Raw genomic sequence first — 25,409 nt, forward strand, 5'->3', positions numbered from 1 at the left:
GCCCTACAGGGTGAACAATGAGACAATACACAAATCAGGAATGGTTTTACAGGTGGAGGCCACTAAAACTTTGTGTGCGTGAATGTCTCTGACCAAAAAATCAAAAACTGACTTGATGAGAGTGGCCCAAGGGCCCGATGTCCTCTAGTGGGCCCTGTCCTCACTGCCCTGCACTGTGGAGCCTGATTGGCATTTGCCATAGAATACCAGAATTGGCAGGTCCACCACTAGCTGAGAGCAGGTTCATGCTCAGCCCAGGTGACAAACATGAAAGGGTCTGGAGAAGCAATGGAAAAAGTTATGCTGCCTGTAACATCAGCCTTTCAGACACTGATGTTTCGTCTGGATCAAATAGGATTATTTAAAATGTGGTAAAACTATTTTGTGACTCCACCTTGTTTTGCCACACACACCTTCATCAGTAATATGTTCACTGAGAGGTCGCCCCCACAGTAAAAGAAAGGAAACATCGTCTCAGTGAAGGTGTGTATGTGTGTGTCAGCACTGAGATCAGAGAACGACAGCTTCCCTCCATCCCAGTCCAGAGTCACTCTGACTCTATTCAGAGTCATCCGTATTGGTAGAGTAGAGCTGGTGGTGCCCACTCAAAGCATTCATATGTCATATGGAAAAATCCAGATGTCCTGTGTCCTTTCATCTGACAGGACTCTGCCTGCACATCCATTATCCAGTGTGTATGATCTTTAAACTCAACATCCCAGCCGTGAGTTCCCGAGTTAAAACCCTGAGAGCCCAGGACACAGAGGGCACAGTTAAACCTCTCTGGATTATCAGGAATCTGCTGCTACCTCACTCCATAAGTGAAGCTGGTCAGATCTTCAGAAAGGATGAGTTTTGGATGTGCAGCGTTTGGGTTCAGGATCACAGGGGTGTAGGAGACTATGTCCTTCATGTTGTTCAAAATGTTGAAGGCCAGGCTGCCCAGGTGTTTGGCCTGGTCCATCAGAGCTCCTGAGGGAAGATGTGGATCCATCAGGCGGCAGCGCTTGACTCTTTCCATTGCACCATTGTAGTTGTGCAGGAATGAGACGTCTTCGGCTCTCAGCTCCTCCTCTGTGGCTGTGACTATGTTTGAAAGAGCAACTATCTCCCTGCTCAGAGCCTCCATCTTCTCCTTCATCAGCCCACTCTTCAGCTTCTCTGTAAGAACAACTCACACAGGTTCTTTAAAGCCAGATTACGAGCTGGATCCTCCCTCGAAGATCTTCTCATACAAATTGGACACTTGTTTGTTGGGTCTGCTCTCCACCAGCTCTTCAGGCAGCCTCTACAGAATCTGTGGCTACATGACAGAAGAACAGGATCTGTGAAGATGCTCTGACACACTGGACAGTGAAGATCCTCGTCTGATCTTGAAGCCATCGAGTTTCTGAGTGAAGCTGAAAACCGAAAGTACAGTCAGTCCTGGTTATTCTCGCTCCTGCTGACTTAAACTTCTTCTGAATCATATTTTTCAGTCAAACATATTTTTAGTGTATGCAACATGTTGTCTTCCACTTTTCTCTCCTGCATCTGGGCTCACTCAGTGGAAACTGGTAATTTAATCGAATTGTCTTTGTGTGTGTCTTCAGTGACGAAGAATAACGTTTCCTGGTTTCCGTCAGGTGAGTTAGGTGAGGGGCTCTAAGAAATACGGACCAGAACTGTAAAATCTGTAACTTTACCTAATATTTTTGATGAATAACTAATTGTCTGCAAAAGTACCAAACAACAACTCTATGTAGGCTGTATAACATCACATTAGTTCATAATAATAGTTAATATATATAGTTAATATAGTTAAGATAATAATTAAATTATTTCCAATTACAGACAGAAATAAATAGTAAAGAATTTCCAGCTTTGTTAAAAATGAAACCGATAGTTGTTATACTCAATGAAAAAAGTGTTTTATAATGTTTTTAGGCTATAAAATTATTTAAACTAAAGTAAAATAAGATTAACATGTTTAAACCTTACATTTTAAAATTTAAAACAGTTCTTTGTTTTCAGAAAAATGGTAAATGGCCTGTATTTATATAGCGCTTTACTAGTCCCTAAGGACCCCAAAGCGCTTTACACATCCAGTCATCCACCCATTCACACACTGGTGATGGCAAGCTACATTGTAGCCACAGCCACCCTGGGGCGCACTGACAGAGGCGAGGCTGCCGGACACTGGTGCCACCGGACCCTCTGACCACCACCAGTAGGCAACGGGTGAAGTGTCTCGCCCAAGGACACAACGACAGAGACTGTCCAAGCCGGGGCTTGAACCGGCAACCTTCCAATTACAAGGCGTGTCAGTTACTGGAGGATTTAGCAATTGATACTATTGACTGGTCTCCACGCTCGCCTTACTTAAATCCAACAAAACACATCTGGGACATTGTGTTTGGGTCCATCTGACACCACCAGGTTGCACCTCAGAATGTCCAAGAGCTCAATGATGCCCTGGTCCAGATCTGTCTGAGCAGTGTATATGTGCTTGGACTTCAATTTTCCTCATCACAGTTATTAAAATTGCATTCTGGATCATGATAAAAATAGTCAAGTAAGAAACTCACGCTTGTATGCTCTTACCTTAAACTCATAGTTGAGCACAGGGAAACTTTCAGCTTGGAGAAACTAAATGTTTCCCAGTCCCGCATGAAAATGACAGGAGTGGAAAAATCTTACATGATCCCCCTATTTGTGAGCAAAAGGACAATATCTTTGCATTTCCAGATGGCTTGGCAGCATTGTATCTTTTTATGGGATATTTAACTTTTCAGGGTTGTGCTAATTGTGCACATTTTAGGACGAGAAAAGCAGCTGGAGAAATCCTAGTCTTTCACACTGACCTCAAGCCAAGTTATCAGGATTTCCAGCTAAACTGTTGCAATAAACTGCCCATTACTGTGGCTGCTCTGTTTTCCCAGCTCATGCCAGATGCTGAGTGTGTGACCCTGGCTGTCAGTTGCATCGCTCTGCTCTACTGTTTCTTCACCCCCATTGCCTGTACCAGCTTGCTATTACACGTCTTTGCAACGTGGGCGTCACTCCCTGGACTCGAGGTCTGGAACCAGGCGCTGGCTGCTCTGCATGTGTCTTGGGACTACAGTGGACTTTCACAACCTCCATGCACACTCAGCATGTACAGCATAAGCTCAGTGATGGCTGGTGTTCATATTATTCAACAAAATAATCTAACCCCGTTCATTTTTAAGACTGTAAGTTGCTAGCTGATGGTAAACAGGCATTTATTCTACAGTCCTAATCTATAACAGGGTTGTTAATGTATTTTACATCGAGGAGCCCACTTTCAGCTTAAGTGGGCTCCTTTCTGTCTCCTGTCTGTCAGCTTAAAGGAGTTTAACTACACATTCAATCCCTAAGATACGTTAATATTAGAAAAAAAAATGACAAAAAAGGTCTTCACCAGGCTGATTCTGACCCCCGAGCCCTATGTTTGAAACACCAGATCTCTAACAAGGCCACATGTGCATGTTTGTGTATATGTGTGAATAAGCTCGTGCATAATCTGTTTTCATCTAGGTTTTCAGTAAACCTGTTAAATTCTTTATAACCAGTGAAGCTGCATGAAGATACCAAAGAATATTGCAATTATCAAATGCAAAACTACTCAGTGTTAAGAAAACAAAACAAAACAAACAAATATATCTATTAAAAAAACAGCTCATGGCTTCTGTTGTGTAATATGGTATTATACTGGTTCTTAATTTGTAGCAACAGCGACTGTATATGTTCATGCTTGGTCTCAATAATAAATGCCTAAAAAACAACATAACCTGAAGGCTCACTCACTACATTATCTGTTTGTTTGGAGCATGTTCAACATTTTTATCAGTCATTTGTTGATAACTGACCAAAATCTTGTTGGATCTTTTGTTTAACACAGCAATTTAATTTATGACATAGTTTCAGTGGGTGTGTCAGCCTTGACCTAACCTATCCCATGAACTGCTACACCTGTAAACACTATAACGTTTCTTTTACCTATGTGTGCGTCTGTGTCTTATTCTTGTCATCCCATTGCCGTCTTCCACGACCCTTGATATATCGTTTTTCTTTTTTTTAGCACCCACAGCTAAATCATACCCTCCACTCCCAGTCTCCTGTGTATCAGTATAACTGTGGTGCCGTTTTAGTGACTCAGGCTTGGCTTACCTTACGTAACAGCCCAAAATATTAAGAGCACTGTCCATTGTTAGTCCAGTTATTCCCAGGTTACTCACTTCTGGGAACAGTTAAGGCTTCAGAAAAGCCAAATATGGTAAGTATATTTTAATCTTTATCACGAGAAGCTTTTAAGAAACTTAAAAAAAAACAGTCAAGTTATTACATGGGAATGACTTTTTGCTCCTATGGACATCCACATTGATACCAGCTCCAGTTTACCAGGCTTCTCCACAACTGCTGGCGACTTCACTGTGTGAGGAGGACACTGAGAAACATTAGACCGAGAAGATACGGCTCGTTGCAACACAGCTCAGTAGAGCAGACAGAGTCCACAGTAATGGGCTCCGGTCAAGACTCTCTGTCTGGATCACAGCTGGTTTCCTAATTAAGGGGAGACTTTCCACATCTAGATAATTTAATGACAGCTGCTTACAACATGTATGTCCATGAAGTGAACCTAGCTGTAATAAAACAAACTCTGAACAAGCAACTGTGTGATGAAGTACTTTGTGGTTACGAAAGAGAACCCATCCTTAGAATTACAGCTCTTTCGAAGACTCAGCGCTCCACAGTGAACATCATGGATTTGTCTGCTTAATACTGTGTTTTCTTCCCCAACTGGAAATCAGGAAGAACATGATCAAAAATGAGTCCGTAATTACATCTACATTGTGTTGGTGTGTTAACAGTATGACAGTATGATTCTATGACATGTGACCCAATGTTGGAGGTAAAACGACTGAAACAAAACGTGCTAGTTGATGCTAGAATTGTCGACAGTTACACAAGTTAAGTTTTAGGCCCTGGATGGGACTTTCGACAGCAGACTCAGGATGTTTTTTTTGAGTCCTTATGGTAGTTTTACACGACCTCTACTGCCACCTGCTGGTAAGAAACTGCAGCTGAAGAACTTGCAAGGACATGACATGTTTTTTAAGCATCTTCTAGAAAAACTGTGGATTTTCACAAATACTTTGTAGAAAACAGATTTTATTTTAATCAACCAGTTTTGTACTATGGTGCCAAAGATCACATCAGGCTAAACTGCCCAAAATGTAATCTCCACTATCAGCAACAATGTCTGTCTTTGTTTTCCTTAGCACAAACATTCACACTGACACAACACTGACGCCCGCAGCATTCATTTCTTGTATTTATGATGTAGGTGCATCACTGTTGTCTGCCCACTCACGAGAACTCAACAGCCGCTTTCCCAGGCTGCCTGCATCCAGTCACAATCACCCCTTTGTGGTCAACTTATTGGAGGCCTAACTGGTGTTACTGCAATACTGCAATAATTACTTGATTCACTCATCAATATATGGAAAGAATATGAATTTGCAAACGGTAAAATAATTCAATGTGGCCAAAATGGTTCATATAGAAATAAAATATTCAGCAAATATGGCACAAAGATAAGTGTAGAGCGTCCACTAGGTGGCGCCTTTGCCATGTCTTTAAAGAGTGAGAGAGGTCTGGTGACTGGAGGGATCAGTGTTAAATGTGATTAATTAGAAATGACTCTGTGTGCAGAAAATATAAATACGCAAACAAAATAATTTCATTTCCTTGGTTCTATACTTCAAACTCATTTTATCATCGCATATTTAATGTGGTGGCGGAAGCTATTTTGAAACCACGCTTAGCTTTGCTTCATTTCAGCAAATGTAAACTGCTCAGTGGTTTATTTGCAGGACCTGCCCACACAGAGCTTTCAATCCTATCCACTTACACTCAATCAATAACACCATTCCATTTATACAGGCATGACATCATGCAAGCTCTTATAAAAGCGCTGCTGCAAGTATTCTTCTTTTCAAATTCCTGGCAACTTTGGAAAAAGCAACAGTATATTATTGAATTCTGACTCATATGTGTCAGCCTGAGCCTTGCAAGCATTTCATTAATTCCTTATTGCATTGGCATGGGTGGGGGGTATCCCAAAGCGGATGTCAGAGCTTTTTGTAGTGTTTTGGGTGAAGTGGCAAAGCAGGAGGAGATGAAGGATGGTGCATGGCCTTTAGAGATGCAACCCAAGAGACAGGATGCACACAGAGTCATTGTCTCAGCAGGCTTAGTATTCAGCTCCCTTTTGCTCCATCACCATGGCCGAGGATCAAATCAATTCAGCCTGTTGGCTGGCAGGGGTACAGCTACCCAGTGGGTGCAGCCCACATACAAATACACCCAACACTGGTCTAGACACACAGAATGCAGTGCTGTGGTAGACTTCTTCCCACGCTACAATGTTACAGCTCTGAGCAGTGTTACTCCAGTGATGTGCTGTCAAGCCATTCCCCTCTTTGTGTCAGAGACATCTGGTGGCTGCGCAAGAAGCTCAGCATGGCTGCTAACGTCTGATATGTGTGAAACTCTGACATAGGAAATGATATACAGGTGGCAGTGCAACACGCTGGAGTTTTAGTGCCTGTAGGGACTGGATTATGTCAAAAATGAGAAATAGTTGCTTCTTGCGCAAAGCTGTCACTTGTTATGTGACAACTGGCTAAAAAAATCCAAGGGTGTGCAAGAACTCTTGCTGTGAGTGACAACTTCAAGCCTGACCTTGATATGAGATACCGGGCTGCAGTCTCAGACAGTGAGGTATGTCTGATGTCCACGTTGGGATAGCGGCTGGCACTCACCTTGTTATCCATCTGTGTGTGTGTGTGTGTGTGTGTGTGTGTGTGCGTGTGTGTGTATTTATATGTGCTGCTGGCCAGAAAGAGAACACCATCTACTACCATATGCTTCAGCCCCCTGTAGTGCCAAGGTTCTTCTTTCCATATCTTGTGCTCTGGAGTTTTAGAACACACTGAGGTCCCCGGCTGATCCCAGGATGTCACTTGTGTTTCCAATATTTCTCGAAAGATAAAGAGGTCAGAACAGACCAATGGCGTTCCACGATTTTGCATAGTTCCGATTAAGTTCTGCCTTTTCCCATAAGAGACCAGCACTGTATGTAAACTGTATGTAAAGTTTACCTCAGGAAGATACTTTGAAAACCAAAGAAGCGTCAAAAGTTTGAAATATCTGATGAGAGAATAAACCAAAGAAGAGAATACCAAGGAGCAATGATCAATCACCTTATTTTTTATTATTAATTTTGAAGCAAAAAAATAAAAAAAATCTGAGTCAAAGACATTTTCCTTACTGCACAGACTTTACCTGCTGGATCCTTCCGCTGCTATCGTCTGATTTGACATCTTTGTATAAAATTTCTTAGACTCAGATGATTCATGTGGTTTAGTTTGTCAATATAGAGTTTTTTTTAATGATATGAACAAAATGCTTCCTGATGTGTGTGAATGGTGAAGTATTGCTGCCCTTCAGGGAAGGCAGTAGGTTGTATAGTTATCTCCTGATTGGGCAAAATCACTACCCTGAAACCACACAACCTACTACCTCACCCCGTACGAACATCAGTAAAGGCCCTACAGGCTGGGTAAAATCTTTGGTAATGATAAAAGCGTTATGATGACATATACAATCTGTAAATGAATATACAGAATTTGACAAAAACCATGCCTACATGAAAAGCAAACACTGAGATTTTTGTCGAGTTTTAATTACTAAAATCCCCCAAATTGTGATGATTTCTTTTAGATTTTTACAAGTGCAAAGAAAATAAACAAAGAGACTGGCGGCTAAACAGGAGGAACCTTTGGAAATGATTATGCAGCGCAAAGTGTCTGCTGAGATATGAGGAGGACATTTTTGCTGTTGTTGTGTTTTACACAAAAAGAATGAACACTTACAATGAAAACACAGTTGTACTTTATTGGCAATCAACGACTTGCACAAAGCGGCTACAGTCCTTAATAACTTTCTGCTATCAAACTCGGGCTACTGAGCTGTTAGCAAGCAGTGCGTCGATCTGGATCCGTGCACTCCACCAAAGGCATCTGACGACATTACAGCCACTTCAGGAAAGACAGTAAGTTGTATAGTTATCTGACAGGAAGGGTACGACCCTAAAACTATACAACCTACTACCTCACCCCAAAGGACAGTCTTTAAAAACAAAGTCCTTTCAGGTCCCCGTTCATGCAGGTAATCCGCTTTGACACGGCTCACTGAACACAGAACAGCGGTTATGATTCACAGAAACATGCCACTCTCCTCTGGGACACCTCACCACTGCGGCCAGAGTCTGTGCGCTCAAAACACAATGTGACAACTGGGTCTCCGGGTACATGGCCCGGGCTGAGGGGGGTAATTCAAATGACCCAACAAGGAACACATGTCTCAAGCAAATTGCGCAGCCAAGACATTTCCATATTCAAATGCAACCAGTAAATAACTTAAATGGTATATTCATAATGAACATTGTATAGCAAACACGCTAACCGCAAAAACACTCAGAAACATTATTATATTCACAAACATCACATAGCTTTTAGAAGCTAGGGTGGGTGTGGCCGGTCACATGACAAATAAGCAAATAGAATCATTTTAGATCAAGTTCTGGCAAACCTATATACTATTAAGATCAGTGTTCAAAGTAACGTATTGAAACAAATTAAACAGAGCTATGCTGTTTCCAGTTTGGCAGCACTGTTTCCTGTGGTTCTGAGCGATAACCTTGCTCACTAAAGTTGAGAGTGGGAGAGCTCAAGCTAGCTCATATCCTGGCCCACATGTGTGGAGCAGAGGTCTGCAGCTGCTGCTGCCTCCGTTAATGTTTCTCACCTGCCATATAACATGCATCGTGAAAAGGGGCTGGAAGGGCCCAGTGGCCTATAACCTCCTCCCTCCATCATGGTTTCAGCAGCATGTCAGGTAGTCTCCATGTGGAAAAACCCAAGAGGGAAAATCTGTTACTTCTGCAACAAAGACAAAAGGGGAAACAGAAAAATACTCCAGCATGATGACTTTTAGATTTGACATATGTGAGATCAATTGCAAACACTGCAGCCAGTTCAAACGCTGCATTTTGGACCTTTGGGTGAAGACGTCTCTGGCTTTGCTTGCAGTTTGTATATGGGGGTTATATTTATTTACAGTGCGGTTCATGCTCATGTGTTCTTAGATAAAACCACACCATTGTGCGTGTTTCGTGCCATACAGTCGGCTGATTACTGTATATAATCTAATGTACTGGGAAGACAGAAATGTACAGCACAGCACAATATAAAGCAGTATGTCTTGAGCTGAGAGGCCCCATTGCGTCTGCTCAGTGGTGAGTCTGAGGTTCTCTGCATTATTCAACAGCACCTTACTTACACCATAGAGCTGTGGGTTGTAAATATGTGCAGACACACACCTGTACAGTATAACAGACACAAAAGGACCAAACAGATACTTTGCAGACAGAAACAACCTGAGAGAAGAAATATGGCAACCTACAGTTAGCACACATATACATTTGCACACACATTTAGTAATGACAAACGGAGCTCGCATAATTTACAAGGACTTAATTTACTTATGATGGACAACACTTAAATTCATATATTTAGATGCTCTAGAATAACACTGCTTTGCAGAAGGCCTGAACTTAGAACAAACTCCACTACAGAGCTCAACTTGCAATGATTTTAGGACCTAAATCAGTCCCTACATAGACAAAACCGTATGCTAAAGCATGTAACTCATTTTATTGTGCAGTCCTGCAAAACGCTCTGTGGCGCGGGGCCCAGACTTCATAATGTAGGGTCAAGATACATTGTCCTCTACATCTGCTGATTGAACATACTTTAATCTAATATAGTATATGACCCTGGGGTCCTGACCAATAAATAATGAAAAATATCATTTTCAAGTGAAGTCAGAGCCAGTTGCTATCTTCCAGTGACAGGAAAATATTCACGCTTACACCCACGCACATGTACTGTAGAGAACTAACATGAAATGCAAGCATATATACACACACCCACAGGTCCATACTCATGTTGCACACTTGGTTTTTTTCCCGCAGTTATAGAGGACAATCTGGAACTCTTCTTTGGTTGTCGTGCAAACTCAACAAGCTGGCTCTGTAACTAAAGTACTGCTTCAGCCTCACACTTCCCTCAGCTCAAGTTCTGCTTTCTGCACATCTTTGCCTCACAATGTCCCACAAAACACATATATGGATGCACACGTGAAACCAAATCACATACAGAAGGTCACAGTTTGAAACACATGCACATAAGCTTGGAAAAAGGAAGTAAGGTAAAACATTTTATTGATTTACCTAATCACATTTTCACACAGTGTTCACAGCAAAGCTAGGCGCTGCTTAAAAACTCACTTTAACTTAATCACACTTGAGTCTAAGTGCTACATTGCCAATCAGTTCAGCTATAACCTTGTAACCTGATCTTTGAGGTTCTGGTGGTTTAAGGTCAGCGAGTGGGTAGATTTTTTTTTAAAGACCACTTTAATGTAATATCCAACCTCAGATTCTTATTATTCATTCCTGAAAATTACAAATTTCCATCATGTTTTGTCATTTTACTGACCACTCAAAGCTTTAATGTATCTCATCTATTCTGCACTTACAGAACATACCAACATGAATATACCGTGGTTCATTACCAGAACCTTCTGGCTGTGAGGCAGCAGCACTAACCTCTACAACATTGTATCACCGACATAAAAGATGGTTACAGAAAGAAATGTCAGCATATATTAAATGCTCTTCATTTACCTAAAATAAATAAATAATAATACAAACCACTACAACAGTAAAATCAATGTTTAAACCTTCTCGTCTTTTATTTGGTCACAGTCAGACTGACTTCTGATGTTTCACCATAAAATCTAGAGGTGACAGTGCAGTAGCACTAGCAATGTAGTTTTTACTGCAAGGGGATATTTCTGGCACTCAGAAGGATCTACAAAGTTGATTAAAGTCACGCAATTTGCATTTTTTGTTTCTATACTTATGTATAGAGGCAAATAGTTGACTTTTGGCCAAAGATGCAATAAAGTTTACGACGCACAAGTACAACTATGTTGCATATCCAGTGACCTAGTCAAACCGACGAGATCTGCAAGTAGCACAAAATTTCAAGCGGTAAATTTGAAATCATATGCTTACTTATTGGCTAATATCAGACAATTACTACATCATCTGTACTGAAAGTCAATGTGGACACAGGTTTTCTATAGCATTCATTTAACCGTTTGTTTGATAACCAAAACTACCAGGCCAACCTTCATGAATAATAAAATAAAACAAAAAGCTTCTTACTTGCCACAAGGGGTCACCACAGCAGGCGGCTCTGCATGCTTTGTCAGAGTTAGATACCAGATACAAGCCCTAAAGGGATGTATGTCTCCAGCTGGAACTGAACAAGTACCCTTTGATTTCCCAAGCATATGTGTTAACCACTACACCACTGGAGGGTCTTCCTCATGTACAAAAATCCTGATGGGTAAAAAAAAAAGAAAAAAGAAAATACAATAATATCTATAAAAAACATTGTATTCAGGGATAAAAAGATCACTCACACACTACACTATAGTTCAACTTTGCAAGTACACCCATACACACTCAACATGGTGACATTAGTGTGCAGTCTCTAGTCACAAATGATGTGGTCAGAAATACCTGTTTTTCTTTTTATGTCCTGCTGCAGCAGAAATGGTGCAGACACGAGGAATCTTGTAGATAGACAGGGTGGACTATTCACCCCCCACCACCCCTACCCCCCTCGATACAGATAGCACAGCAGTCATGACCCATCTATTTATACCAGGGCCAAGGGGCAGGCAGCAGTAGGAGGACAGGAGCTGGGGGAAGAGGAGAGGCTGCTTGGGCAGGTCCTGTTACACATGCCAGGGGGAATGGCTGGGGCAAGCCACAGGGGGATTCTGCTCAAAGTCAGACAGGCTGACCTCCCCGTCACCTCTGCATGAGGCAGATACTGAGCTTGCAAACCTTGTGCAAGTGTGTGTTAGTAATGAAAGAACAGGGAGTTCAAAGTTCACATGAATAAGTTTGAATGTACAGTGTGTGCATAGCGTGTGTTTGTGATGCTGCAAGAACACATTAGCGCATGTGCACTGAACGCACTTGACACTTGTGGTGTTTGTGCATGCAGATGAGCAAATGCATACATGTGCAAGTGTGCGTGTACTCTCGCCAACGTGGTTAAAGTATGTGTCTGCCTGTAAGACTGCGAGATGAACTGGCCCCACTGACTTATACCCCTCCAACCCCTCCATCCCGCAGCAGAGCCATAAACATGCGAGGTGAGGAGGGCTGGATTAGGCAAACTTAGCTCATTCCAGTGTGGCCCTGCGGCCCCAACTCTAGGGGTAAAAAACAAATGAGACCCCAATCACTGTAATGACAATGTACACAGCAGGGGTTTCCCACACCACTCAGCCCAACCTTGCCAGCTGCTTCTCATCTCTCTCACGCAGTGTACAATTGCACATACACAAAGAAACATCCACACATTTGCATGCATATACACACAGGCTGCAGGATGCACAGCAAGACCAAAGCAGACTTTTACTTCATTTGAAAGCCTGATGCTTAGCCTTGCCCACCCCAGCTGTAAAACTCAGAAACCAGTCTTACTTGTTATCATATATCGTCCACCTGGGCCTTACACAGAGTTTCTCTCTGATTTCTCAGACTTTTTATCTGATTTTAGTTCTCAGCTCAGATAAAATAATTATTGTGGGTGATTTTAACATCCATGTAGATGCTAAGAATGACAGCCTCAACACAGCATTTAATCTGTTATTAGACTCAATTGGCTTCTCTCAAAATGTAAAAGAACCCACCCACCACTTTAATCACACTCTAGATCTTGTTTTAACATATGGCATAGAAACTGAACATTTAACAGTGTTTCCTGAAAACCCTCTCCTGTCTGATCATTTCCTGATAACATTTACATTTACAATAATTGATTACACAGCAGTGGAGAGTAGACTTTATCACAGTAGATGTCTTTCTGAAAGCGCTGTAACTAAGTTTAAGAATATAATCCACCCACTGTTATCATCTTCAATGCCCTGTACCAACATAGAGCAGAGCAGCTATCTGAACGCTACTCCAACAGAGGTCGATTATCTTGTTAATAATTTCACCTTCTCACTACGTACGACTCTGGATACTGTAGCTCCGGTGAAAACTAAGGTCTCAAATCAGAAGTACCTGACTCCGTGGTATAACTCTAAAACACGTAGCCTAAAGCAGATGACTTGTAAGCTGGAGAGGAAATGGTGTGTCACAAATTTAGAGGATCATCTTTTAGCTTGGAGAAATAGTTTGTTGCTTTATAAGAAAGCCCTCCACAAAGCCAGAAAATCTTACTATTTGTCACTGATTGAAGAAAATAAGAACAACCCCAGGTTTCTCTTCAGCACTGTAGCCAGGCTGACAAAAAGTCAGAGCTCTTTTGAGCCAACCATCCCTTTAACGTTAACTAGTAATGACTTCATGAACTTCTTCACAAATAAAATTTTTATCATTAGAGAAAAAATTACCAATAATCATCTCACAGATGTAATATTATCTACAGCTACTTTTAGTACCATTGATGTTAAGTTAGACTCTTTTTCTCCAATTGATCTTTCTGAGTTAACTTCAATAATTACTTCCTCCAAACCATCAACGTGTCTTTTAGACCCCATTCCTACAAAACTGCTCAAAGAAGTCCTGCCATTAATTAATTCTTCGATCTTAAATATGATCAACCTATCTCTAATAATCGGCTATGTACCACAGGCCTTCAAGGTGGCTGTAGTTAAACCTTTACTCAAAAAGCCATCTCTAGACCCAGCAGTCTTAGCTAATTATAGGCCAATCTCCAACCTTCCTTTCATATCAAAAATCCTTGAAAGAGTAGTTGCCAAACAGCTAACAGATCATCTGCAGAGGAATGGCTTATTTGAAGAGTTTCAGTCAGGTTTCAGAGCTCATCACAGCACAGAAACAGCTTTAGTGAACGTTACAAATGATCTTCTTATGGCCTCTGACAGTGGACTCATCTCTGTGCTTGTCCTGCTAGACCTCAGTGCAGCATTCGATACTGTTGACCATAATATCCTATTAGAGCAATTAGAACATGCTGTAGGTATTACAGGTACTGCGCTGCAGTGGTTTGTATCATATCTATCTAATAGACTCCAATTTGTACATGTAAATGGAGAGTCCTCTTCACACACTGAGGTTAATTATGGAGTTCCACAGGGTTCAGTGCTAGGACCAATTCTGTTTACACTATACATGCTTCCCCTAGGCAGCATCATTAGAAGACATAGCATACATTTTCACTGCTATGCCGATGACACCCAGCTTTATCTATCTATGAAGCCAGACAACACGCACCAATTAGTTAAACTGCAGGAATGTCTTAAAGACATAAAGACCTGGATGGCCGCTAACTTTCTGCTTCTTAATTCAGATAAAACTGAGGTTATTGTACTCGGCCCTGAAAATCTTAGAAATATGGTATCTAACCAGATTCATACTCTGGATGGCATTACCTTGGCCTCCAGTAACGCTGTGAGGAACCTTGGAGTCATTTTTGACCAGGACATGTCCTTCAACGCACATATTAAACAAATATGTAAGACTGCTTTCTTCCATTTGCGCAACATCTCTAAAATTAGAAATATCCTGTCTCAGAGTGATGCTGAAAAACTAGTTCATGCATTTATTACTTCCAGGCTGGACTACTGTAATTCATTATTATCAGGATGTCCAAAAACTCACTGAAAAGCCTTCAGCTAATCCAAAATGCTGCAGCAAGAGTCCTGACAGGGACTAGAAGGAGAGAGCATATTTCTCCTGTTGTGGCTTCCCTTCATTGGCTTCCTGTTAAATCCAGAATTGAATTCAAAATCCTGCTCCTCACATACAAGGTCTTAAATAATCAGGCCCCATCTTATCTTAATGACCTTGTAGTACCATATCACCCTATTAGAGCACTTCGCTCTCGCTCTGCAGGCCTACTTGTTGTTCCTAGAGTATTTAAAAGTAGAATGGGAGGCAGAGCCTTCAGTTTTCAGGCCCCTCTTCTGTGGAACCAGCTTCCAGTTTGGATTCGGGAGACAGAAACTATCTCTACTTTTAAGATTAGGCTTAAAACTTTCCTTTTTGCTAAAGCATATAGTTAGGGCTGGACCAGGTGACCCTGAATCCTCCCTTAGTTATGCTGCAATAGACGTAGGCTGCCGGGGGATTCCCAAGATGCATTGAGTTTTTCCTTTCCAGTCACCTTTCTCACTCACTATGTATTAATAGACCTCTCTGCATTGAATCATATCTGTTATTAACCTCTGTCTCTCTTCCACAGCATGTCTTTTATCCTGTCTTCCTTCTCTCACCCCAACCGGTCGCAGCAGATGGCCGCCCCTCCCTGAGCCTGGTTCTGCCGGAGGTTTCTTCCTGTTAAAAGGGAGTTTTTCCTTCCCACTGTCGCCAAAGTGCTTGCTCATAGGGGGTCATATGATTGTTGGGTTTTTCTCTGTATCTATGAAGCGCCTTGAGGCGACTTTTGTTGTGATTTGGCGCTATATAAATAAAATTGAATTGAATTGAATTGAATTGCTTTCTTCCATTTGCGCAACATCTCTAAAGTTAGAAATATCCTGTCTCTTAGTGACGCTGAAAAACTAGTTCATGCATTTATTACTTCCAGGCTGGACTACTGTAATTCATTATTATCAGGGTGTCCAAAAAACTCGCTGAAAAGCCTTCAGCTAATCCAAAATGCTGCAGCAAGAGTACTGACAGGGACTAGAAAGAGAGAGCATATTTCTCCTGTATTGGCTTCCCTTCATTGGCTTCCTGTTAAATCCAGAATTGAATTCAAAATCCTGCTCCTCACATACAAGGTCTTAAATAATCAGGCCCCATCTTATCTTAATGACCTTGTAGTACCATATCACCCTATTAGAGCACTTCACTCTCGCTCTGCAGAACTACTTGTTGTTCCTAGAGTATTTAAAAGTAGAATGGGAGGCAGAGCCTTCAGTTTTCAGGCCCCTCTTCTGTGGAACCAGCTTCCAGTTTGGATTCAGGAGACAGACACTATCTCTACTTTCAAGATTAGGCTTAAAACTTTCCTTTTTGCTAAAGCATATAGTTAGGGCTGGACCAGGTGACCCTGAATCCTCCCTTAGTTATGCTGCAATAGACGTAGGCTGCCGGGGAGTCCCATGATGCATTGAGTTTTTCCTTCCAGTCACTTTTCTCACTCACTATGTGTTAATAGACCTCTCTGCATTGAATCATATCTGTTATTAACCTCTGTCTCTCTTCCACAGCATGTCTTTTATCCTGTTTTTCTTCTCTCACCTCAACCGGTCGCAGCAGATGGCCGCCCCTCCCTGAGCCTGGTTCTGCCAGAGGTTTCTTCCTGTTAAAAGGGAGTTTTTCCTTCCCACTGTCGCCAAAGTGCTTGCTCATAGGGGGTCATATGATTGTTGGGTTTTTCTCTGTATCTATGAAGCGCCTTGAGGCGACTTTTGTTGTGATTTGGCGCTATATAAATAAAATTGAATTGAATTGAATTGAAGACAAAGGTCTACCCAGAAAAAAAGCTTGAAAGCAGGTGTCTCACACTGTCGCAAATCTGGGCCCCCTGAGTAATGGTGCCTGTCTACGTTTTCAATGACTCTACAGATTATTGCTCAAGACATTCAAAATTAGTTATCGGCGGGCACTTAACAATGAGAATTTATTATTTATTCAAAGGTGGATTGTTGGTTTTATTTTGCATAGGTGGTACAGAAGTGCATGATTTCACTTTAAAATTATACAGATGGTGGAGATGGTAACGTGAGCATAACCCTCACGTTATGCTTTGTGGGGTTATTTCTATGTATGCTCCCTCGCCTTCTTCTTCTTAAGACACTGCCGTTTTTATAGATACAGGTCTTAAGAAACTTGAACTGTGTTAGTTTCCCATAGTGGGTTACGTTGATACCGAGTTAAATAAATGTATAAAAATACAAAAAAGCAACCTTTTTTTGCTCATCGAAGTCAAAGTCTTAATCTTCGTACTGCCACTCTAAAGAGCTCTGGTGAAATGCGCACTGCCATGTGGCTGCTGGTGACCTGCAAGGCCTCTGTCTATTAGAGGAAGGCTATAGCTCTGACACGTCTACATGCACTGTGTTCTGCGCCGGCCTGCTCGCAGGGCCCCTTTCAAATGGGCAGTGCCCCTTTGAGCGGCATCTGTCACCAGCTATATTTAGAGGGTTGAACAAATACCTTTCTCCCTGAATATGAACTTCAGCTGACAGACAGCAGGCCGGGGATCTGCACAGTTTGTAACCTTCAAGAGCCTGTAACTCTCAGGCTACAGCTGCGTTTAGTCAGGCTCACCGCTGAAATCTAACGCTGTGAATACAGCGCAGTCAACCATAGTTAGCATTGATTTGGCAGAAGGTTTTAGCACCAGTTCCTACAGTTCCAGGATAGCTGCCAGCATAAATGGGAATATACAGTTATATACCCTGATAACAACTTTTAATACCCCCCCCCCCACCTACCCACACCCAAACAGTGAGGTATAAAAGAAAAATGACTGAATGAACTGCTGTGCCTTCAATCTCCTCCAATGCTTTGAAGATTGCTACGTTTCTGCCTATAGGGGTTTGTGCGTGTGACAGTACAAGTGAGGCAGCCAGTGCGTGACTATGTGACCCTGTTGCATGGCCATCTGCTCTATATAACCATAAACAAATGCAGGCAGGCACAGCTTCACAGTATTATTTCCAAGAGGTCTAGGCCGGGTAAATGTATTCAAGCTTTGGTCTCTGGGTAGATGTTGTAGTGATATGCCCTAGAAGCAGGCCGCGGTTATGCAACAGGATTCATAATTCATACTACAAACACAACATGGAGGCCTCTCTGTCCCATATGCAAGCACATGGGCAGATTAAGGAGTGAGCAGTCAAAGGGGACAGAGTGCATTCGGAGCTGCCGCTGACTGAGTGGCTGTCTCATAGAGAGCGTGTATGTGACAGGCCTAAATAGGCCAGGTTTTACTGCCAGAGGGACCTCTGCTATATTTTGCACCTACTGTCTAAATCAGTTACATGGCAGCAGTGAGGCACAATGATACAGTGAGGGAGGTTTTATAACACTTGACGCTATTAACAGGTACAACCCGATGAATGGTGTCAATCTGCTCATTTATTTTCTGGTCATTTACGATGTTGTGTAGCTGATGTTTGCTGTTTTTCCGTGGAACACTTTAGCCCCTTTCTTCACACACACACACACACACACGCACACACACACACACACACACACACACACACACACACACACACACACACACACATATATATGTATAACAAAGTTCTTGGAGCTGGTGCGATGAGGTTCATCCAACCTTGCAATTACAAGCAAGTCTTTTCCCCCCCTGCTTTTTAGGTCAATTTTGCTTTTTCTAACATAATTTCTGCTTTTATGACTTTATAATAATTATATTATGTATGATTTTTTTCTCCCAACCCCAGACTTTTTTTCTTTTTTTCTTTAACTCGCTGTTGCAATACTGGGCTGTTAACCTGAAACAGTCCCAGAAGCAAAGCAAACAAAAAAAAAAAAAAAAAGAAATGGTGTGTGTCATTTCAGACTGGTAGTGGGGGATCAAGAGAGCTTTATACACCTACTGAACACCTGTTTTAGTGTCTGTGGGCTGTAAATGAGAGAAGCTCTTTCATAACATCTGCACTTATAATCAAACGTGGAGCGCACACAGAATTCCAGAGCCGCAGGCAGCTAGTCACTATAGCTATAGATTGCAGGGTGGTGCCTGGGGTTACTAAGTCCGTACAATACAGCCGCAGTTATGGGCTGAAGCTCCAGCTCGGTGCACTGTGGTTAGGGTGGAGACAGGTTAAAAAGCAGAGGTTAAAGATTTTATCCATTCACTGGCTTTAAGTAGCTACAAGACAGCAGGTTATGTTGAGAGAAAGCAGGCGGGGGTTGGAGGCAACGCGCAAGGGTGCGACACAACTGTGGCCACTGCCAGCGCACATTTGCCCCTATGAAAAAAAAGGCACTGTTTATGGTGTCCACTTGAGGTCAGCTTGTTGAAAAGAGGAGCTGGAAGTGATCCAGAGTGGAGGCCGCTTGATTTTTATCTAATCAGCCAACAACAATTGAAACATTTCCCCATAAGAAATAGGCACGCTAATGGTCCTGTCACTGTACATTAGAGCGCTACTTTTCCTCAATTTGCACACCTTTTCACAGTTTATTAGACTTTTTTTCCCCCTTTTTCCCCTGAACCCAGCATCCAGTCGCACCCACTTTGTTCTTTCCCACTTTACTCTCTTCCTCTGCTACCTGACTACTTTGGCAGCGATGCACAAAATGGCGGCAGGGAGCTGAGAGCTGGAAGGCACAGAGTGGAAGCCATTTTCCAACAGTTTCAGGACCATGCATAGGGAGAGAGAGGGAGAGTCAAGTCGTTGCCTAGCAGGCAGTTCGGATAAGTGTTTTCTGCGCATGTGCGTGAAAAGATTATCTTTGTTTTGTTTTTTTTTCTTTCTTAATGTGCTGCGCTAATAAAGCCATCGGGACCTTGGCCTTTCTAAAAAAAAAGGGATAAAGGCACAACACATTATGATTTTAATCTGTTCCAGGCTCACAAAGAGAAAGAAAATACATGTAGACAAAGCGGGGACGTAACCTGCACAGCGTTTAATTACAGGCCCCTATCTCAATGAAATTGAAATGCAAGACAATCCAACAGCATCAGAATACATCATCCTGTACAAAAAAAAGCCCAAAACATTTCTAACACGTTGGGGTACTTACAATCGCCAGTGTGTATTTGCATAATTTCTCTCTCTGGCCAAAACTGTTTGCGCTTGGAGATCAAAACTCTGTCTCACTGCCTACGAGAAGGAAAGACAGAGATGGGGGGGGGGGGGGGGGGAATGGAGTGAGAGACAATTTACAGCAACGTAAACAGAGAGGAAGTGAAAAACACAATCGAGAGGAGACAGAGAGCCTGATCGGTTGAGTAGCCTGCAGCAGCAGTAGCAGCGGCAGAGGGCTGTAGGGTCTTTTCTCTGTAGCCTGTTTACTAATAAGCTCACCCTACACTTTTGCGTGGCCAAGGAAGCTCATTAGCGAAACATGTAACACACCGCACCCTCTCTGCTGGCCTGTACCACTCTTACTGCCGCATGCTCACCCTACACCAACACACCCGCACACTTCACACACACACAAGCTCCTCTGTGGCCTCGGCCTCGCCCGGTAGCGCCCACTCGCTGTATACATGTGCACGCTTTGGCACACCGTGTTACCGAAAGCCCACAGTGTCATGTGCGTGGGTGAAGTGGTGCATCTGCACGTACTTGTGAGTCTAATAAGTCTTTTTTTGTTTTTTTCTTTTACACATGCAGCACAGTATGCTCGGTTCGCAGAAGAGGGCATGTGCGGGCTGCGCAGAGTTAATGTACAAGGTAGCTTTTTGGTTATCGTGCGTCGTGCACATGTGACGCCATCACGTGGAGGTGGAACAGGAAGCGAGGCGACAGAGGTAGGCGTTGTTAGCCAAATCTCAGATTGCGCAAGTAAAAAATAAGTGCAGAAGAGAATAAAGAGCAAATGTGACAATTTCGCGGGCCGAGGAGGACACTGCCGATTTAAGGCTTTCACTCGGTGCGGCGGCAGCTGGCGAAGGGTGATAATTCTGGACACGGATGCTAATTGCAACGCGGAGCACGGCCTTGTCGGGCAAAGGGTCTTTTATATATTGTTTCTAACGTTTGTAATTACAGTGCAGTACCTTGGAGTGTTGCCAGCACATGTTTATGGGCTCATGAGTAACCCAACTCCTCCAGCCTCCACGGAGAGAGATTCATGTCTGAGCTGTGCACCCACTGCACTTTGTGCGTGTGTGGGTATGCTGTTTGTGTGCATATACATGTTGATGACTCACGAACCTGCCTGTGTGTGTGCAGATGGGACAGTCAACATGATATGAGAATATACCACATGAATGGCTGTGAGTATAGAAAGAAAACTACACATGCATTATGTCGGTGGGTTTTGTGTTGGTATGGAGGCTTTTGTCATACTTCACTCGAAATTCTAAAACCTTTTGGTGAGTGCAAGCGAGGAAACCTGAGTATATGCACATTACATAAACATCAAGTGCTGTATTTGCTGTATTACATGGCACAAGTCAGCAGAAACTGTAGTCAAACAAAATGAGCAAAAAACCCCCCAAAAAAAACAGCCCAAACCAATCCAGTTCGCTAAACGTTGCCAACAGTAAATGCAGCCAACATAATTTAGCTCATCAGTGACGAGCAGTAGAAAGTGATGGAGTGGAGGTGAGCTGAAGGAAAGGGATTTACAGTATTTTGATAGTCGGGGGGGGGGGGGGGCAAGGGTTGCAGGCGAAGCTTTTCAACACTTCCAATTTTACCTCCGAGTGGAACGAGGTTGCTGATTCTGCAGTTTTTCTCGGACTAAATTGCCTTGGCGACAGCAGAGGCCAAAAGCTGAAGAAATATATGAGTGCTGGAAAAGAAAAAAACGAGTGGGTGCAGCTGAGCATTATCTGGAATATCGCTTTGCCTGGCAGGTACATAAAACAAGCATCTGTCCCGACGATGTGTGCCGAGAGACACTCGCACGTGATGCTGTGTATTAAAGCCTCAGTGCGTTTGATTAGGGCAGGAAGAGAAAAACAATGAGTATTTACAATGCTCAAATATTACATGTGTCAAACTTCTAACAAACTCTCATGAGAAAACAGTGCTCGGTTTTCAAATGTGAGAGTTGTCCAATTGAGGGGAAAAAAGAAACACAAACTTTTGCTCATGATGTAAAGCATTTTTTTTACTTACAGAATGTCTGGAGGAAAAAAAAGAGGGATACGTACAGGGGAGGAAAATTCTAATCTTCTGTCATGCTTTGAAACTTTGTCCCAGTCCAATATTATGTCATTATGACTGTACTTACCGTCTCTGTGGAATTGCTGTGGTTTTGTGGATAAATTACATGTGACACTCCCAGCTGACATCCTGATTAACACAGGAAGGAACAAAAAAAAAAGTCCAGTCCTCAGTAGTCAGCAGGGTAATGGACTAATGGCTTCCATGTATGATGAGATGGGTGAGAAAAAGCAGGATTTTTTTTGTTGGTGCAGGAATATGAATGTAAGAGCATCAGCATATGTGCCTGTGATTGTGTTGTAGCTGGGTACTGTTTGTAAATGAACAGAGAGAGAGAGACAAAGAGCAGCAGTGATCGAGCAAACTAAAAAGTGAATAAAGCGGCGAATTAGAGAAATGAAACAGTAGTTTTGGATAGCTTCATGTTGTTAAAGTAGAAGCGAACGAGCAAAATAACTTGCGCAACCCTTCGAAAAGATGCCGCGCTGCCAGATTTTGCGTGAACGCAGCGCATGCTTCACAAACAGGAAAGGACACACGAGCAGAAACACAGACTTGGAGATACATTCAACCCCGCAAAAATGTAGCAAACTGAAGCAAACACAAGCATCAAAACCGTGGAGGTTGCGTGTGGTCTCTGTAACACGAATGGGTCTGTATGTATTAGTATACCGAATGTTCTCGTGGTTGCTGTGTTATCACAGAGTCCCGCCCTCACACCCTGCCTGCAATCACTGCCCGAGGACTACACACCGACACAGACTGCACAAAGGTTCCGGTGCAGAAACATCCAAACATAACCACATAAAAATAAAATACGGATAAAGTAGGAGTGGTGCTGCAGATAAACACACCTCAATACACAGCTTAGGTGTTAATCTATACATAGTTTGGGTTTTTCCCCAGCATTTTATAAATTTTTTTTTAGTTTTTATGACATAATTTCAGCACTTATATAGTTGACCAGAACACTGAAAATTCTTGTATATGTTTTTTTTGTGTGTGTGCGTGCATTGAGGACTTTTTCTCTAGATTCTCTCCTCTCTGTTTAGGCCTGGCCTACTTTCTTGTGTACTGTAACTCCTGTGTGTGCCACAGCCTGTAGTGGCCACTGTAGATCCACTCATGGATTCTTCCACGTTGAGGAGAGCAACAGGGGGCCTGGTCATCTTCTAATACAGAGACTCGGCATGACTGCACTAAAGGGCCCCTTTTAAAAGTTTTCTAACTCTAATGTTGAAGGCGCTACGATGCCCACACGAGCACAGTGAAAAGCATTTTATTGCAGGTTTTGGTGGAATTCAGCTTGACCTTTAGATGCGCTGCAGTAACACTATGCAGACCTGCTGCATAGTGTTACTGCTTCAGTAAGAATCCTGCACCTAAATATAGGATGGATCAATATATTGATGCTTTGAACTCATTTTAGATCGACATAAAATCACATCAGGTTTCATTTTTTTTATGTATTTTCTTTAATATACACGACCATTTACTAAAAAGTGGGAAAGTAATGTAAAAAGTTTAATAGAAACAGACATGCAGTTAAGAAATATCTGATCACATAATAAACAGTGAGATAAACGTGCAAAAAACTTCGATTCTTCAAACATAGAAAACACTTTTACAGTGAATCTGTGAATACATTCAACTTAAGAGTGCTACATGTGTTTTTGTAGAGCAAGCCCAGACAGCAGAGTAGGACAACAAAATCCCAAACCCTGACAGCTCTCCAGAGAGCTCAGACATACAATATAACTTCCATTATGTTGGCTTTTTCAGTTTTATTGTATTTTTAACAGCTCACCGAAGCCGCTTTAAGCAGCAGAATTCAAAGCGGCTTCATTATTATGGCACAAAAATATATTTACAGTGAGTGGTGACTTGGCCCCCATTCATCACTCCAATCTGGATTTCATATTAGCCAGGAGGAAATTGGATGAAATTCACAACATCACAGCAAGCTCATAAATGAAACAAAATCACATAATCTAAAATACCAATTTATCCATTTAACAAATGAAGCACTGTGTCGGTGGCTTATTGCTGTGTTGTACTCATGAATGACTCATTTTCACTGAGTTGCTCTAGTAAGAATATGCTGAGCACTCACACACGACCTCAACCACATACTCAAAACTTCATACTCAAACACTCAGACAGCAGTCTGCACAGGGCTGCCTCACCACACACACACACACACACACACACACACACACACGAGCATCGAAATGTGCAAAATGAAACAGCAACACAAAAGACAACAATATTACACTCCATGTATTCTTGCTGATGTGAAACACATATTTTTTTTTAATTATGTATGATTCAGAAATGTGAAAATGTCCAAGTGTGTAAAAAGGGATTATTGCAATTTTACACAAAATAAATTATGTATTACTGCTACTATATAAATGATCATTTGGAGAATACTTCATACAACAATTGCCTTTTTTACACTAGTCGAAAGGTAGAACTAAATGATTATGAACAACTATTATTATTATTAATAATTTAATTCTGAGAATTGTCGCAGTTATAAATACATTTTTATTGTGACACTTGAAAAGTCATGGAATAATAAAAGGGTTTTGTGGTCAAATATATATGTGTACGTGTGTGTGTGTGTGTGTGTGTGTGTATTATATATATATATATATATATATATGAATGTTTAAGAAACAAAATCATATATATGATGCAGCAACAAGTAGAAACATGCTCAATCATGCCTTGCACCATTATTTTACTGCAAACACACTCACACACACACACACACACACACACACACACACACACACACACACACACACACACCAAAAAAGGCTGCTGCTGTGACTTAGCTATCCGTAAACTGATCTCTACAGTAATGTAAATACTTTAAAAACTGTGTTTTAGCATACATATTTTTCTATTACGCTTTCTGCTTAGTTTCCTCTATGAAGACGTCTGCTTACAAAAAAACTTCACGGGACAAAGATTTGTTTTAAACAATTACACTTGGCAGAAAAAAATGAGGACGTGCACATGTGCACATATTCGTCCGTTTTTATATTTTCTTCTCTTTTTACTACGCGTTATGAAATATTTGAGTTTCACATGGACAAACTCAAATATAAATTAAACTGAAAGTGAGTAATAAATTAAAAATAGCAGGGTTAGCTCAGTATGATACATGTAATACCAATAGTAATAAATTACTTACAGAATTGTTGCGAATATTGTAGAAAAATAACTGAACATGACAAATAATCTTTTGCATAGTGCACCCCCTTCCCCCCTCACACACACACACACACTTTTTTTTTTGCTTATCTATTAAAAAATGTCCCACGTTTTTTCAGATGGATTTTTGTTAGCACCATATGTTTTAACTAACATACTCAGACTAA

The 25,409-nt window shown here is 41.8% G+C and overlaps 1 protein-coding gene across 16 annotated transcripts in view; it reads right to left on the bottom strand.

Annotated features, from left to right (window-relative positions):
• Positions 1–25,409, bottom strand: part of pparab (peroxisome proliferator-activated receptor alpha b) — a 91,251-nt gene that overhangs the window by 40,401 nt on the left and 25,441 nt on the right. For 4 of the 16 annotated variants that reach the window (XM_084933952.1, XM_084933950.1, XM_084933953.1 and 1 more), the window contains 2 exons: positions 19,919–19,998; positions 8,875–9,008 (listed from right to left, as the gene is read on the bottom strand). The exons of 2 other annotated variants lie outside the window; for them this stretch is intronic. The gene's annotated coding sequence lies outside the window, so the exon portion shown is untranslated. Of the gene's footprint in view, positions 1–8,874; positions 9,009–11,362; positions 14,768–19,918; positions 19,999–25,409 lie in introns of those variants that run through there. 10 more of the 16 variants (XM_084933961.1, XM_084933960.1, XM_084933963.1 and 7 more) reach the window with 5 other exon arrangements.

Source organism: Perissodus microlepis, chromosome 7, assembly GCF_051167445.1.
Source record: "Perissodus microlepis isolate ML-2025 ecotype Zambia chromosome 7, ASM5116744v1, whole genome shotgun sequence".
Classification (NCBI taxonomy): Eukaryota; Metazoa; Chordata; class Actinopteri; order Cichliformes; family Cichlidae; genus Perissodus; species Perissodus microlepis.